This window comes from Rhynchophorus ferrugineus, unplaced genomic scaffold, assembly GCF_030347505.1.
Source record: "Rhynchophorus ferrugineus isolate W39M unplaced genomic scaffold, kcgeb_rfMv2 rfM2, whole genome shotgun sequence".
NCBI lineage: Eukaryota > Metazoa > Arthropoda > Insecta > Coleoptera > Curculionidae > Rhynchophorus > Rhynchophorus ferrugineus.
The window spans coordinates 58,508,774-58,525,144 of NW_027472581.1; positions in this window are offsets into that span (position 1 = coordinate 58,508,774).

Consider the following 16,371-nt stretch of genomic DNA (forward strand, 5'->3'; position numbering starts at 1 on the left):
TAAAATGGTCTTACCTATTGGCGATTTCGTTCCAATTCACATTCCAAGTAATATTCGGCATGCTAATTACATTGCCGGTTGCCAAATTGCATTATCTCTTATAGTTTCCGAGATATGGACTATCGATAATTTACACCTTAGGCTCTGCTTCTAACTTGGGCCCAAATTGTAAAATGGTCTTATCTATTGGCGATTTCGTCCCAATTCACATTCCAAGTGATATTCGGCATGCTAATTACATTGCCGGTTGCGAAATTGCATTATCTCTTATAGTTTCCGAGATATGGACTATCGATAATTTACACCTTAGGCTCTGCTTCTAACTTGGGCCCAAATTGTAAAATGGTCTTATCTATTGGCGACTTCGTTCCAATTCACATACCAAGTAATTTTCGGCATGCTAATTACATTGCCGGTTGCCAAATTGCATTATCTCTTATAGTTTCCGAGATATGGACTATCGATAATTTACACCTTAGGCTCTGCTTCTAACTTGGGCCCAAATTGTAAAATGGTCTTATCTATTGGCGATTTAGTTGCAATTCACATTCCAAGTAATATTCGGCATGCTAATTACATTGCCGGTTACCAAATTGCATTATCTTTTATAGTTTCCGAGATATGGACTATCGATAATTTACACCTTAGGCTCTGCTTCTAACTTGGGCCCAAATTGTAAAATGGTCTTATCTATTGTCGATTTCGTTCCAATTCACATTCCAAGTAATATTCGGCATGCTAATTACATTGCCGGTTGCCAAATTGCATTATCTCTTATAGTTTCCGAGATATGGACTATCGATAATTTACACCTTAGGCTCTGCTTCTAACTTGGGCCCAAATTGTAAAATGGTCTTATCTATTGGCGATTTCGTTCCAATTCACATTCCAAGTAATATTCGGCATGCTAATTACATTGCCGGTTGCCAAATTGCATTATCTCTTATAGTTTCCGAGATATGGACTATCGATAATTTACACCTTAGGCTCTGCTTCTAACTTGGGCCCAAATTGTAAAATGGTCTTATCTATTGGCGATTTCGTTCCAATTCACACTCCAAGTAATATTCGGCATGCTAATTACATTGCCGGTTGCGAAATTGCATTATCTCTTATAGTTTCCGAGATATGGACTATCGATAATTTACACCTTAGGCTCTGCTTCTAACGTGGGCCCAAATTGTAAAATGGTCTTATCTATTGGCGATTTCGTTCCAATTCACATTCCAAGTAATATTCGGCATGCTAATTACATTGCCGGTTGCCAAATTGCATTATCTCTTATAGTTTCCGAGATATGGACTATCGATTATTTACACCTTAGGCTCTGCTTCTAACTTGGGCCCAAATTGTAAAATGGTCTTATCTATTGGCGATTTAGTTGCAATTCACATTCCAAGTAATATTCGGCATGCTAATTACATTGCCGGTTGCCAAATTGCATTATCTCTTATAGTTTCCGAGATATGGACTATCGATAAATTACACCTTAGGCTCTGCTTCTAACTTGGGCCCAAATTGTAAAATGGTCTTATCTATTGGCGATTTCGTTCCAATTCACATTCCAAGTAATATTCGGCATGCTAATTACATTGCCGGTTGCCAAATTGCATTATCTCTTATAGTTTCCGAGATATGGACTATCGATAATTTACACCTTAGGCTCTGCTTCTAACTTGGGCCCAAATTGTAAAATGGTCTTATCTATTGGCGATTTCGTTCCAATTTACATTCCAAGTAATATTCGGCATGCTAATTACATTGCCGGTTGCCAAATTGCATTATCTCTTATAGTTTCCGAGATATGGACTATCGATAATTTACACCTTAGGCTCTGCTTCTAACTTGGGCCCAAATTGTAAAATGGTCTTATCTATTGGCGATTTCGTTCCAATTCACACTCCAAGTAATATTCGGCATGCTAATTACATTGCCGGTTGCGAAATTGCATTATCTCTTATAGTTTCCGAGATATGGACTATCGATAATTTACACCTTAGGCTCTGCTTCTAACTTGGGCCCAAATTGTAAAATGGTCTTATCTATTGGCGATTTCGTTCCAATTCACATTCCAAGTAATATTCGGCATGCTAATTACATTGCCGGTTGCCAAATTGCATTATCTCTTATAGTTTCCGAGATATGGACTATCGATAATTTACACCTTAGGCTCTGCTTCTAACTTGGGCCCAAATTGTAAAATGGTCTTACCTATTGGCGATTCCGTTCCAATTCACATTCCAAGTAATATTCGGCATGCTAATTACATTGCCGGTTGCCAAATTGCATTATCTCTTATAGTTTCCGAGATATGGACTATCGATAATTTACACCTTAGGCTCTGCTTCTAACTTGGGCCCAAATTGTAAAATGGTCTTATCTATTGGCGATTTCGTTCCAATTCACATTCCAAGTAATATTCGGCATGCTAATTACATTGCCGGTTGCCAAATTGCATTATCTCTTATAGTTTCCGAGATATGGACTATCGATAATTTACACCTTAGGCTCTGCTTTTAACTTGGGCCCAAATTGTAAAATGGACTTATCTATTGGCGATTTCGTCCCAATTCACATTCCAATTGATATTCGGTATGCTAATTACATTGCCGGTTGCGAAATTGCATTATCTCTTATAGTTTCCGAGATATGGACTATCGATAATTTGCACCTTAGGCTCTGCTTCTAACTTGCTCCCAAATTGTAAAATGGTCTTATCTATTGGCGATTTCGTTCCAATTCACATTCCAAGTAATATTCGGCATGCTAATTACATTGCCGGTTGCCAAATTGCATTATCTCTTATAGTTTCCGAGATATGGACTATCGATTATTTACACCTTAGGCTCTGCTTTTAACTTGGGCCCAAATTGTAAAATGGTCTTATCTATTGGCGATTTCGTTCCAATTCACATTCCAAGTAATATTCGGCATGCTAATTACATTGCCGGTTGCCAAATTGCATTATCTCTTATAGTTTCCGAGATATGGACTATCGATAATTTACACCTTAGGCTCTGCTTCTAACTTGGGCCCAAATTGTAAAATGGTCTTATCTATTGGCAATTTCGTCCCAATTCACATTCCAAGTGATATTCGGCATGCTAATTACATTGCCGGTTGCGAAATTGCATTATCTCTTATAGTTTCCGAGATATGGACTATCAATAATTTACACCTTAGGCTCTGCTTCTAACTTGGGCCCAAATTGTAAAATGGTCTTATCTATTGGCGATTTCGTTCCAATTCACATTCCAAGTAATATTCGGCATGCTAATTACATTGCCGGTTGCCAAATTGCATTATCTCTTATAGTTTCCGAGATATGGACTATCGATAATTTACACCTTAGGCTCTGCTTCTAACTTGGGCCCAAATTGTAAAATGGTCTTATCTATTGGCGATTTCGTTCCAATTCACATTCCAAGTAATATTCGGCATGCTAATTACATTGCCGGTTGCCAAATTGCATTATCTCTTATAGTTTACGAGATATGGACTATCGATAATTTACACCTTAGGCTCTGTTTCTAACTTGGGCCCAAATTGTAAAATGGTCTTATCTATTGGCGATTTCGTTCCAATTCACATTCCAAGTAATATTCGGCATGCTAATTACATTGCCGGTTGCCAAATTGCATTATCTCTTATAGTTTCCGAGATATGGACTATCGATAATTTACACCTTAGGCTCTGCTTCTAACTTGGGCCCAAATTGTAAAATGGTCTTATCTATTGGCGATTTAGTTGCAATTCACATTCCAAGTAATATTCGGCATGCTAATTACATTGCCGGTTGCCAAATTGCATTATCTCTTATAGTTTCCGAGATATGGACTATCGATAATTTACACCTTAGGCTCTGCTTCTAACTTGGGCCCAAATTGTAAAATGGTCTTATCTATTGGCGATTTCGTTCCAATTCACATTCCAAGTAATATTCGGCATGCTAATTACATTGCCGGTTGCCAAATTGCATTATCTCTTATAGTTTCCGAGATATGGACTATCGATAATTTACACCTTAGGCTCTGCTTCTAACTTGGGCCCAAATTGTAAAATGGTCTTATCTATTGGCGATTTCGTTCCAATTTACATTCCAAGTAATATTCGGCATGCTAATTACATTGCCGGTTGCCAAATTGCATTATCTCTTATAGTTTCCGAGATATGGACTATCGATAATTTACACCTTAGGCTCTGCTTCTAACTTGGGCCCAAATTGTAAAATGGTCTTATCTATTGGCGATTTCGTTCCAATTCACACTCCAAGTAATATTCGGCATGCTAATTACATTGCCGGTTGCGAAATTGCATTATCTCTTATAGTTTCCGAGATATGGACTATCGATAATTTACACCTTAGGCTCTGCTTCTAACTTGGGCCCAAATTGTAAAATGGTCTTACCTATTGGCGATTCCGTTCCAATTCACATTCCAAGTAATATTCGGCATGCTAATTACATTGCCGGTTGCCAAATTGCATTATCTCTTATAGTTTCCGAGATATGGACTATCGATAATTTACACCTTAGGCTCTGCTTCTAACTTGGGCCCAAATTGTAAAATGGTCTTATCTATTGGCGATTTCGTTCCAATTCACATTCCAAGTAATATTCGGCATGCTAATTACATTGCCGGTTGCCAAATTGCATTATCTCTTATAGTTTCCGAGATATGGACTATCGATAATTTACACCTTAGGCTCTGCTTCTAACTTGGGCCCAAATTGTAAAATGGTCTTATCTATTGGCGATTTCGTCCCAATTCACATTCCAAGTGATATTCGGCATGCTAATTACATTGCCGGTTGCGAAATTGCATTATCTCTTATAGTTTCCGAGATATGGACTATCGATAATTTGCACCTTAGGCTCTGCTTCTAACTTGCTCCCAAATTGTAAAATGGTCTTATCTATTGGCGATTTCGTTCCAATTCACATTCCAAGTAATATTCGGCATGCTAATTACATTGCCGGTTGCCAAATTGCATTATCTCTTATAGTTTCCGAGATATGGACTATCGATAATTTACACCTTAGGCTCTGCTTCTAACTTGGGCCCAAATTGTAAAATGGTCTTATCTATTGGCGATTTCGTTCCAATTCACATTCCAATTAATATTCGGCATGCTAATTACATTGCCGGTTGCCAAATTGCATTATCTCTTATAGTTTCCGAGATATGGACTATCGATAATTTACACCTTAGGCTCTGCTTCTAACTTGGGCCCAAATTGTAAAATGGCCTTATCTATTGGCGATTTCGTTCCAATTCACATTCCAAGTAATATTCGGCATGCTAATTACATTGCCGGTTGCCAAATTGCATTATCTCTTATAGTTTCCGAGATATGGACTATCGATAATTTACACCTTAGGCTCTGCTTCTAACTTGGGCCCAAATTGTAAAATGGTCTTATCTATTGGCGATTTCGTTCCAATTCACATTCCAAGTAATATTCGGCATGCTAATTACATTGCCGGTTGCCAAATTGCATTATCTCTTATAGTTTCCGAGATATGGACTCTCGATAATTTACACCTTAGGCTCTGCTTCTAACTTGGGCCCAAATTGTAAAATGGTCTTATCTATTGGCGATTTCGTCCCAATTCACATTCCAAGTGATATTCGGCATGCTAATTACATTGCCGGTTGCGAAATTGCATTATCTCTTATAGTTTCCGAGATATGGACTATCGATAATTTGCACCTTAGGCTCTGCTTCTAACTTGCTCCCAAATTGTAAAATGGTCTTATCTATTGGCGATTTCGTTCCAATTCACATTCCAAGTAATATTCGGCATGCTAATTACATTGCCGGTTGCCAAATTGCATTATCTCTTATAGTTTCCGAGATATGGACTATCGATAATTTACACCTTAGGCTCTGCTTCTAACTTGGGCCCAAATTGTAAAATGGTCTTATCTATTGGCGATTTCGTTCCAATTCACATTCCAATTAATATTCGGCATGCTAATTACATTGCCGGTTGCCAAATTGCATTATCTCTTATAGTTTCCGAGATATGGACTATCGATAATTTACACCTTAGGCTCTGCTTCTAACTTGGGCCCAAATTGTAAAATGGCCTTATCTATTGGCGATTTCGTTCCAATTCACATTCCAAGTAATATTCGGCATGCTAATTACATTGCCGGTTGCCAAATTGCATTATCTCCTATAGTTTCCGAGATATGGACTATCGATAATTTACACCTTAGGCTCTGCTTCTAACTTGGGCCCAAATTGTAAAATGGTCTTATCTATTGGCGATTTCGTTCCAATTCACATTCCAAGTAATATTCGGCATGCTAATTACATTGCCGGTTGCCAAATTGCATTATCTCTTATAGTTTCCGAGATATGGACTATCGATAATTTACACCTTAGGCTCTGCTTCTAACTTGGGCCCAAATTGTAAAATGGACTTATCTATTGGCGATTTCGTTCCAATTCACATTCCAAGTAATATTCGGCATGCTAATTACATTGTCGGTTGCCAAATTGAATTATCTCTTATAGTTTCCGAGATATGGACTATCGATAATTTACACCTTAGGCTCTGCTTCTAACTTGGGCCCAAATTGTAAAATGGTCTTACCTATTGGCGATTTCGTTCCAATTCACATTCCAAGTAATATTCGGCATGCTAATTACATTGCCGGTTGCCAAATTGCATTATCTCTTATAGTTTCCGAGATATGGACTATCGATAATTTACACCTTAGGCTCTGCTTCTAACTTGGGCCCAAATTGTAAAATGGTCTTATCTATTGGCTATTTCGTTTCAATTCACATTCCAAGTAATATTCGGCGTGCTAATTACATTGCCGGATGCCAAATTGCATTATCTCTTATATTTTCCGAGATATGGACTATCGATAATTTACACCTTAGGCTCTGCTTCTAACTTGGGCCCAAATTGTAAAATGGTCTTATCTATTGGCGATTTCGTCCCAATTCACATTCCAAGTGATATTCGGCATGCTAATTACATTGCCGGTTGCGAAATTGCATTATCTCTTATAGTTTCCGAGATATGGACTATCAATTATTTACACCTTAGGCTCTGCTTCTAACTTGGGCCCAAATTGTAAAATGGTCTTATCTATTGGCGATTTCGTTCCAATTCACATTCCAAGTAATATTCGGCATGCTAATTACATTGCCGGTTGCCAAATTGCATTATCTCTTATAGTTTCCGAGATATGGACTATCGATAATTTACACCTTAGGCTCTGCTTCTAACTTGGGCCCAAATTGTAAAATGGTCTTATCTATTGGCGATTTCGTTCCAATTTACATTCCAAGTAATATTCGGCATGCTAATTACATTGCCGGTTGCCAAATTGCATTATCTCTTATAGTTTCCGAGATATGGACTATCGATAATTTACACCTTAGGCTCTGCTTCTAACTTGGGCCCAAATTGTAAAATGGTCTTATCTATTGGCGATTTCGTTCCAATTCACACTCCAAGTAATATTCGGCATGCTAATTACATTGCCGGTTGCGAAATTGCATTATCTCTTATAGTTTCCGAGATATGGACTATCGATAATTTACACCTTAGGCTCTGCTTCTAACTTGGGCCCAAATTGTAAAATGGTCTTATCTATTGGCGATTTCGTTCCAATTCACATTCCAAGTAATATTCGGCATACTAATTACATTGCCGGTTGCCAAATTGCATTATCTCTTATAGTTTCCGAGATATGGACTATCGATAATTTACACCTTAGGCTCTGCTTCTAACTTGGGCCCAAATCGTAAAATGGTCTTACCTATTGGCGATTCCGTTCCAATTCACATTCCAAGTAATATTCGGCATGCTAATTACAATGCCGGTTGCTAAATTGCATTATCCCTTATAGTTTCCGAGATATGGACTATCGATAATTTACACCTTAGGCTCTGCTTCTAACTTGGGCCCAAATTGTAAAATGGTCTTATCTATTGGCGATTTCGTTCCAATTCACATTCCAAGTAATATTCGGCATGGTAATTACATTGCCGGTTGCCAAATTGCATTATCTCTTATAGTTTCCGAGATATGGACTATCGATAATTTACACCTTAGGCTCTGCTTCTAACTTGGGCCCAAATTGTAAAATGGTCTTATCTATTGGCGATTTCGTCCCAATTCACATTCCAAGTGATATTCGGCATGCTAATTACATTGCCGGTTGCGAAATTGCATTATCTCTTATAGTTTCCGAGATATGGACTATCGATAATTTGCACCTTAGGCTCTGCTTCTAACTTGCTCCCAAATTGTAAAATGGTCTTATCTATTGGCGATTTCGTTCCAATTCACATTCCAAGTAATATTCGGCATGCTAATTACATTGCCGGTTGCCAAATTGCATTATCTCTTATAGTTTCCGAGATATGGACTATCGATAATTTACACCTTAGGCTCTGCTTCTAACTTGGGCCCAAATTGTAAAATGGTCTTATCTATTGGCGATTTCGTTCCAATTGACATTCCAAGTAATATTCGGCATGCTAATTACTTTGCCGGTTGCCAAATTGAATTATCTCTTATAGTTTCCGAGATATGGACTATCGATAATTTACACCTTAGGCTCTGCTTCTAACTTGGGCCCAAATTGTAAAATGGTCTTATCTATTGGCGATTTCGTTCCAATTCACATTCCAAGTAATATTGGGCATGCTAATTACATTGCCGGTTGCCAAATTGCATTATCTCTTATAGTTTCCGAGATATGGACTATCGATAATTTACACCATAGGCTCTGCTTCTAACTTGGGCCCAAATTGTAAAATGGTCTTACCTATTGGCGATTTCGTTCCAATTCACATTCCAAGTAATATTCGGCATGATAATTACATTGCCGGTTGCCAAATTGCATTATCTCTTATAGTTTCCGAGATATGGACTATCGATAATTTACACCTTAGGCTCTGCTTCTAACTTGGGCCCAAATTGTAAAATGGCCTTATCTATTGGCGATTTCGTCCCAATTCACATTCCAAGTAATATTCGGCATGCTAATTACATTGCCGGTTGCCAAATTGCATTATCTCTTATAGTTTCCGAGATATGGACTATCGATAATTTACACCTTAGGCTCTGCTTCTAACTTGGGCCCAAATTGTAAAATGGCCTTATCTATTGGCGATTTCGTCCCCATTCACATTCCAAGTAATATTCGGCATGCTAATTACATTGCCGGTTGCCAAATTGAATTATCTCTTATAGTTTCCGAGATATGGACTATCGATAATTTACACCTCAGGCTCTGCTTCTAACTTGGGCCCAAATTGTAAAATGGTCTTACCTATTGGCGATTTCGTTCCAATTCACATTCCAAGTAATATTCGGCATGCTAATTACATTGCCGGTTGCCAAATTGCATTATCTCTTATAGTTTCCGAGATATGGACTATCGATAATTTACACCTTAGGCTCTGCTTCTAACTTGGGCCCAAATTGTAAAATGGTCTTATCTATTGGCGATTTCGTTCCAATTCACATTCCAAGTAATATTGGGCATGCTAATTACATTGCCGGTTGCCAAATTGCATTATCTCTTATAGTTTCCGAGATATGGACTATCGATAATTTACACCATAGGCTCTGCTTCTAACTTGGGCCCAAATTGTAAAATGGTCTTACCTATTGGCGATTTCGTTCCAATTCACATTCCAAGTAATATTCGGCATGCTAATTACATTGCCGGTTGCCAAATTGCATTATCTCTTATAGTTTCCGAGATATGGACTATCGATAATTTACACCTTAGGCTCTGCTTCTAACTTGGGCCCAAATTGTAAAATGGCCTTATCTATTGGCGATTTCGTCCCAATTCACATTCCAAGTAATATTCGGCATGCTAATTACATTGCCGGTTGCCAAATTGCATTATCTCTTATAGTTTCCGAGATATGGACTATCGATAATTTACACCTTAGGCTCTGCTTCTAACTTGGGTCCAAATTGTAAAATGGCCTTATCTATTGGCGATTTCGTCCCAATTCACATTCCAAGTAATATTCGGCATGCTAATTACATTGCCGGTTGCCAAATTGAATTATCTCTTATAGTTTCCGAGATATGGACTATCGATAATTTACACCTCAATCTCTGCTTCTAACTTGGGCCCAAATTGTAAAATGGTCTTACCTATTGGCGATTTCGTTCCAATTCACATTCCAAGTAATATTCGGCATGCTAATTACATTGCCGGTTGCCAAATTGCATTATCTCTTATAGTTTCCGAGATATGGACTATCGATAATTTACACCTTAGGATCTGCTTCTAACTTGGGCCCAAATTGTAAAATGGTCTTATCTATTGGCGATTTCGTTCCAATTCACATTCCAAGTAATATTCGGCATGCTAATTACATTGCCGGTTGCCAAATTGCATTATCTCTTATAGTTTCCGAGATATGGACTATCGATAATTTACACCTTAGGCTCTGCTGCTAACTTGGGCCCAAATTGTAAAATGGCCTTATCTATTGGCGATTTCGTTCCAATTCACATTCCAAGTAATATTCGGCATGCTAATTACATTGCCGGTTGCCAAATTGCATTATCTCTTATAGTTTCCGAGATATGGACTATCGATAATTTACACCTCAGGCTCAGCTTCTAACTTGGGCCCAAATTGTAAAATGGTCTTATCTATTGGCGATTTCGTTCCAATTCACATTCCAAGTAATATTCGGCATGCTAATTACATTGCCGTTTGCCAAATTGAATTATCTCTTATAGTTTCCGAGATATGGACTATCGATAATTTACACCTCAGGCTCTGCTTCTAACTTGGGCCCAAATTGTAAAATGGTCTTACCTATTGGCGATTTCGTTCCAATTCACATTCCAAGTAATATTCGGCATGCTAATTACATTGCCGGTTGCCAAATTGCATTATCTCTTATAGTTTCCGAGATATGGACTATCGATAATTTACACCTTAGGCTCTGCTTCTAACTTGGGCCCAAATTGTAAAATGGTCTTATCTATTGGCGATTTCGTTCCAATTCACATTCCAAGTAATATTCGGCATGCTAATTACATTGCCGGTTGCCAAATTGCATTATCTCTTATAGTTTCCGAGATATGGACTATCGATAATTTACACCTTAGGCTCTGCTTCTAACTTGGGCCCAAATTGTAAAATGGTCTTATCTATTGGCGATTTCGTCCCAATTCACATTCCAAGTGATATTCGGCATGCTAATTACATTGCCGGTTGCGAAATTGCATTATCTCTTATAGTTTCCGAGATATGGACTATCGATAATTTACACCTTAGGCTCTGCTTCTAACTTGGGCCCAAATTGTAAAATGGTCTTATCTATTGGCGATTTCGTTCCAATTCACATACCAAGTAATATTCGGCATGCTAATTACATTGCCGGTTGCCAAATTGCATTATCTCTTATATTTTCCGAGATATGGACTATCGATAATTTACACCTTAGGCTCTGCTTCTAACTTGGGCCCAAATTGTAAAATGGTCTTATCTATTGGCGATTTCGTTCCAATTTACATTCCAAGTAATATTCGGCATGCTAATTACATTGCCGGTTGCCAAATTGCATTATCTCTTATAGTTTCCGAGATATGGACTATCGATAATTTACACCTTAGGCTCTGCTTCTAACTTGGGCCCAAATTGTAAAATGGTCTTATCTATTGACGATTTCGTTCCAATTCACACTCCAAGTAATATTCGGCATGCTAATTACATTGCCGGTTGCGAAATTGCATTATCTCTTATAGTTTCCGAGATATGGACTATCGATAATTTACACCTTAGGCTCTGCTTCTAACTTGGGCCCAAATTGTAAAATGGTCTTATCTATTGGCGATTTCGTTCCAATTCACATTCCAAGTAATATTCGGCATACTAATTACATTGCCGGTTGCCAAATTGCATTATCTCTTATAGTTTCCGAGATATGGACTATCGATAATTTACACCTTAGGCTCTGCTTCTAACTTGGGCCCAAATCGTAAAATGGTCTTACCTATTGGCGATTCCGTTCCAATTCACATTCCAAGTAATATTCGGCATGCTAATTACATTGCCGGTTGCCAAATTGCATTATCCCTTATAGTTTCCGAGATATGGACTATCGATAATTTACACCTTAGGCTCTGCTTCTAACTTGGGCCCAAATTGTAAAATGGTCTTATCTATTGGCGATTTCGTTCCAATTCACATTCCAAGTAATATTCGGCATGGTAATTACATTGCCGGTTGCGAAATTGCATTATCTCTTATAGTTTCCGAGATATGGACTATCGATAATTTGCACCTTAGGCTCTGCTTCTAACTTGCTCCCAAATTGTAAAATGGTCTTATCTATTGGCGATTTCGTTCCAATTCACATTCCAAGTAATATTCGGCATGCTAATTACATTGCCGGTTGCCAAATTGCATTATCTCTTATAGTTTCCGAGATATGGACTATCGATAATTTACACCTTAGGCTCTGCTTCTAACTTGGGCCCAAATTGTAAAATGGTCTTATCTATTGGCGATTTCGTTCCAATTGACATTCCAAGTAATATTCGGCATGCTAATTACATTGCCGGTTGCCAAATTGAATTATCTCTTATAGTTTCCGAGATATGGACTATCGATAATTTACACCTTAGGCTCTGCTTCTAACTTTGGCCCAAATTGTAAAATGGTCTTATCTATTGGCGATTTCGTTCCAATTCACATTCCAAGTAATATTGGGCATGCTAATTACATTGCCGGTTGCCAAATTGCATTATCTCTTATAGTTTCCGAGATATGGACTATCGATAATTTACACCATAGGCTCTGCTTCTAACTTGGGCCCAAATTGTAAAATGGTCTTACCTATTGGCGATTTCGTTCCAATTCACATTCCAAGTAATATTCGGCATGCTAATTACATTGCCGGTTGCCAAATTGCATTATCTCTTATAGTTTCCGAGATATGGACTATCGATAATTTACACCTTAGGCTCTGCTTCTAACTTGGGCCCAAATTGTAAAATGGCCTTATCTATTGGCGATTTCGTCCCAATTCACATTCCAAGTAATATTCGGCATGCTAATTACATTGCCGGTTGCCAAATTGCATTATCTCTTATAGTTTCCGAGATATGGACTATCGATAATTTACACCTTAGGCTCTGCTTCTAACTTGGGCCCAAATTGTAAAATGGCCTTATCTATTGGCGATTTCGTCCCAATTCACATTCCAAGTAATATTCGGCATGCTAATTACATTGCCGGTTGCCAAATTGAATTATCTCTTATAGTTTCCGAGATATGGACTATCGATAATTTACACCTCAGGCTCTGCTTCTAACTTGGGCCCAAATTGTAAAATGGTCTTACCTATTGGCGATTTCGTTCCAATTCACATTCCAAGTAATATTCGGCATGCTAATTACATTGCCGGTTGCCAAATTGCATTATCTCTTATAGTTTCCGAGATATGGACTATCGATAATTTACACCTTAGGCTCTGCTTCTAACTTGGGCCCAAATTGTAAAATGGTCTTATCTATTGGCGATTTCGTTCTAATTCACATTCCAAGTAATATTGGGCATGCTAATTACATTGCCGGTTGCCAAATTGCATTATCTCTTATAGTTTCCGAGATATGGACTATCGATAATTTACACCATAGGCTCTGCTTCTAACTTGGGCCCAAATTGTAAAATGGTCTTACCTATTGGCGATTTCGTTCCAATTCACATTCCAAGTAATATTCGGCATGCTAATTACATTGCCGGTTGCCAAATTGCATTATCTCTTATAGTTTCCGAGATATGGACTATCGATAATTTACACCTTAGGCTCTGCTTCTAACTTGGGCCCAAATTGTAAAATGGCCTTATCTATTGGCGATTTCGTCCCAATTCACATTCCAAGTAATATTCGGCATGCTAATTACATTGCCGGTTGCCAAATTGCATTATCTCTTATAGTTTCCGAGATATGGACTATCGATAATTTACACCTTAGGCTCTGCTTCTAACTTGGGCCCAAATTGTAAAATGGCCTTATCTATTGGCGATTTCGTCCCAATTCACATTCCAAGTAATATTCGGCATGCTAATTACATTGCCGGTTGCCAAATTGAATTATCTCTTATAGTTTCCGAGATATGGACTATCGATAATTTACACCTCAGGCTCTGCTTCTAACTTGGGCCCAAATTGTAAAATGGTCTTACCTATTGGCGATTTCGTTCCAATTCACATTCCAAGTAATATTCGGCATGCTAATTACATTGCCGGTTGCCAAATTGCATTATCTCTTATAGTTTCCGAGATATGGACTATCGATAATTTACACCTTAGGATCTGCTTCTAACTTGGGCCCAAATTGTAAAATGGTCTTATCTATTGGCGATTTCGTTCCAATTCACATTCCAAGTAATATTCGGCATGCTAATTACATTGCCGGTTGCCAAATTGCATTATCTCTTATAGTTTCCGAGATATGGACTATCGATAATTTACACCTTAGGCTCTGCTTCTAACTTGGGCCCAAATTGTAAAATGGTCTTATCTATTGGCGATTTCGTTCCAATTCACATTCCAAGTAATATTCGGCATGCTAATTACATTGCCGTTTGCCAAATTGAATTATCTCTTATAGTTTCCGAGATATGGACTATCGATAATTTACACCTCAGGCTCTGCTTCTAACTTGGGCCCAAATTGTAAAATGGTCTTACCTATTGGCGATTTCGTTCCAATTCACATTCCAAGTAATATTCGGCATGCTAATTACATTGCCGGTTGCCAAATTGCATTATCTCTTATAGTTTCCGAGATATGGACTATCGATAATTTACACCTTAGGCTCTGCTTCTAACTTGGGCCCAAATTGTAAAATGGTCTTATCTATTGGCGATTTCGTTCCAATTCACATTCCAAGTAATATTCGGCATGCTAATTACATTGCCGGTTGCCAAATTGCATTATCTCTTATAGTTTCCGAGATATGGACTATCGATAATTTACACCTTAGGCTCTGCTTCTAACTTGGGCCCAAATTGTAAAATGGTCTTATCTATTGGCGATTTAGTTGCAATTCACATTCCAAGTAATATTCGGCATGCTAATTACATTGCCGGTTACCAAATTGCATTATCTCTTATAGTTTCCGAGATATGGACTATCGATAATTTACACCTTAGGCTCTGCTTCTAACTTGGGCCCAAATTGTGAAATGGTCTTATCTATTGTCGATTTCGTTCCAATTCACATTCCAAGTAATATTCGGCATGCTAATTACATTGCCGGTTGCCAAATTGCATTATCTCTTATAGTTTCCGAGATATGGACTATCGATAATTTACACCTTAGGCTCTGCTTCTAACTTGGGCCCAAATTGTAAAATGGCCTTACCTATTGGCGATTTCGTTCCAATTCACATTCCAAGTAATATTCGGCATGCTAATTACATTGCCGGTTGCCAAATTGCATTATCTCTTATAGTTTCCGAGATATGGACTATCGATAATTCACACCTTAGGCTCTGCTTCTAACTTGGGCCCAAATTGTAAAATGGTCTTATCTATTGGCGATTTCGTTCCAATTCACACTCCAAGTAATATTCGGCATGCTAATTACATTGCCGGTTGCGAAATTGCATTATCTCTTATAGTTTCCGAGATATGGACTATCGATAATTTACACCTTAGGCTCTGCTTCTAACTTGGGCCCAAATTGTAAAATGGTCTTATCTATTGGCGATTTCGTTCCAATTCACATTCCAAGTAATATTCGGCATGGTAATTACATTGCCGGTTGCCAAATTGCATTATCTCTTATAGTTTCCGAGATATGGACTATCGATAATTTACACCTTAGGCTCTGCTTCTAACTTGGGCCCAAATTGTAAAATGGTCTTATCTATTGGCGATTTCGTCCCAATTCACATTCCAAGTGATATTCGGCATGCTAATTACATTGCCGGTTGCGAAATTGCATTATCTCTTATAGTTTCCGAGATATGGACTATCGATAATTTGCACCTTAGGCTCTGCTTCTAACTTGCTCCCAAATTGTAAAATGGTCTTATCTATTGGCGATTTCGTTCCAATTCACATTCCAAGTAATATTCGGCATGCTAATTACATTGCCGGTTGCCAAATTGCATTATCTCTTATAGTTTCCGAGATATGGACTATCGATAATTTACACCTTAGGCTCTGCTTCTAACTTGGGCCCAAGTTGTAAAATGGTCTTATCTATTGGCGATTTCGTTCCAATTGACATTCCAAGTAATATTCGGCATGCTAATTACATTGCCGATTGCCAAATTGAATTATCTCTTATAGTTTCCGAGATATGGACTATCGATAATTTACACCTTAGGCTCTG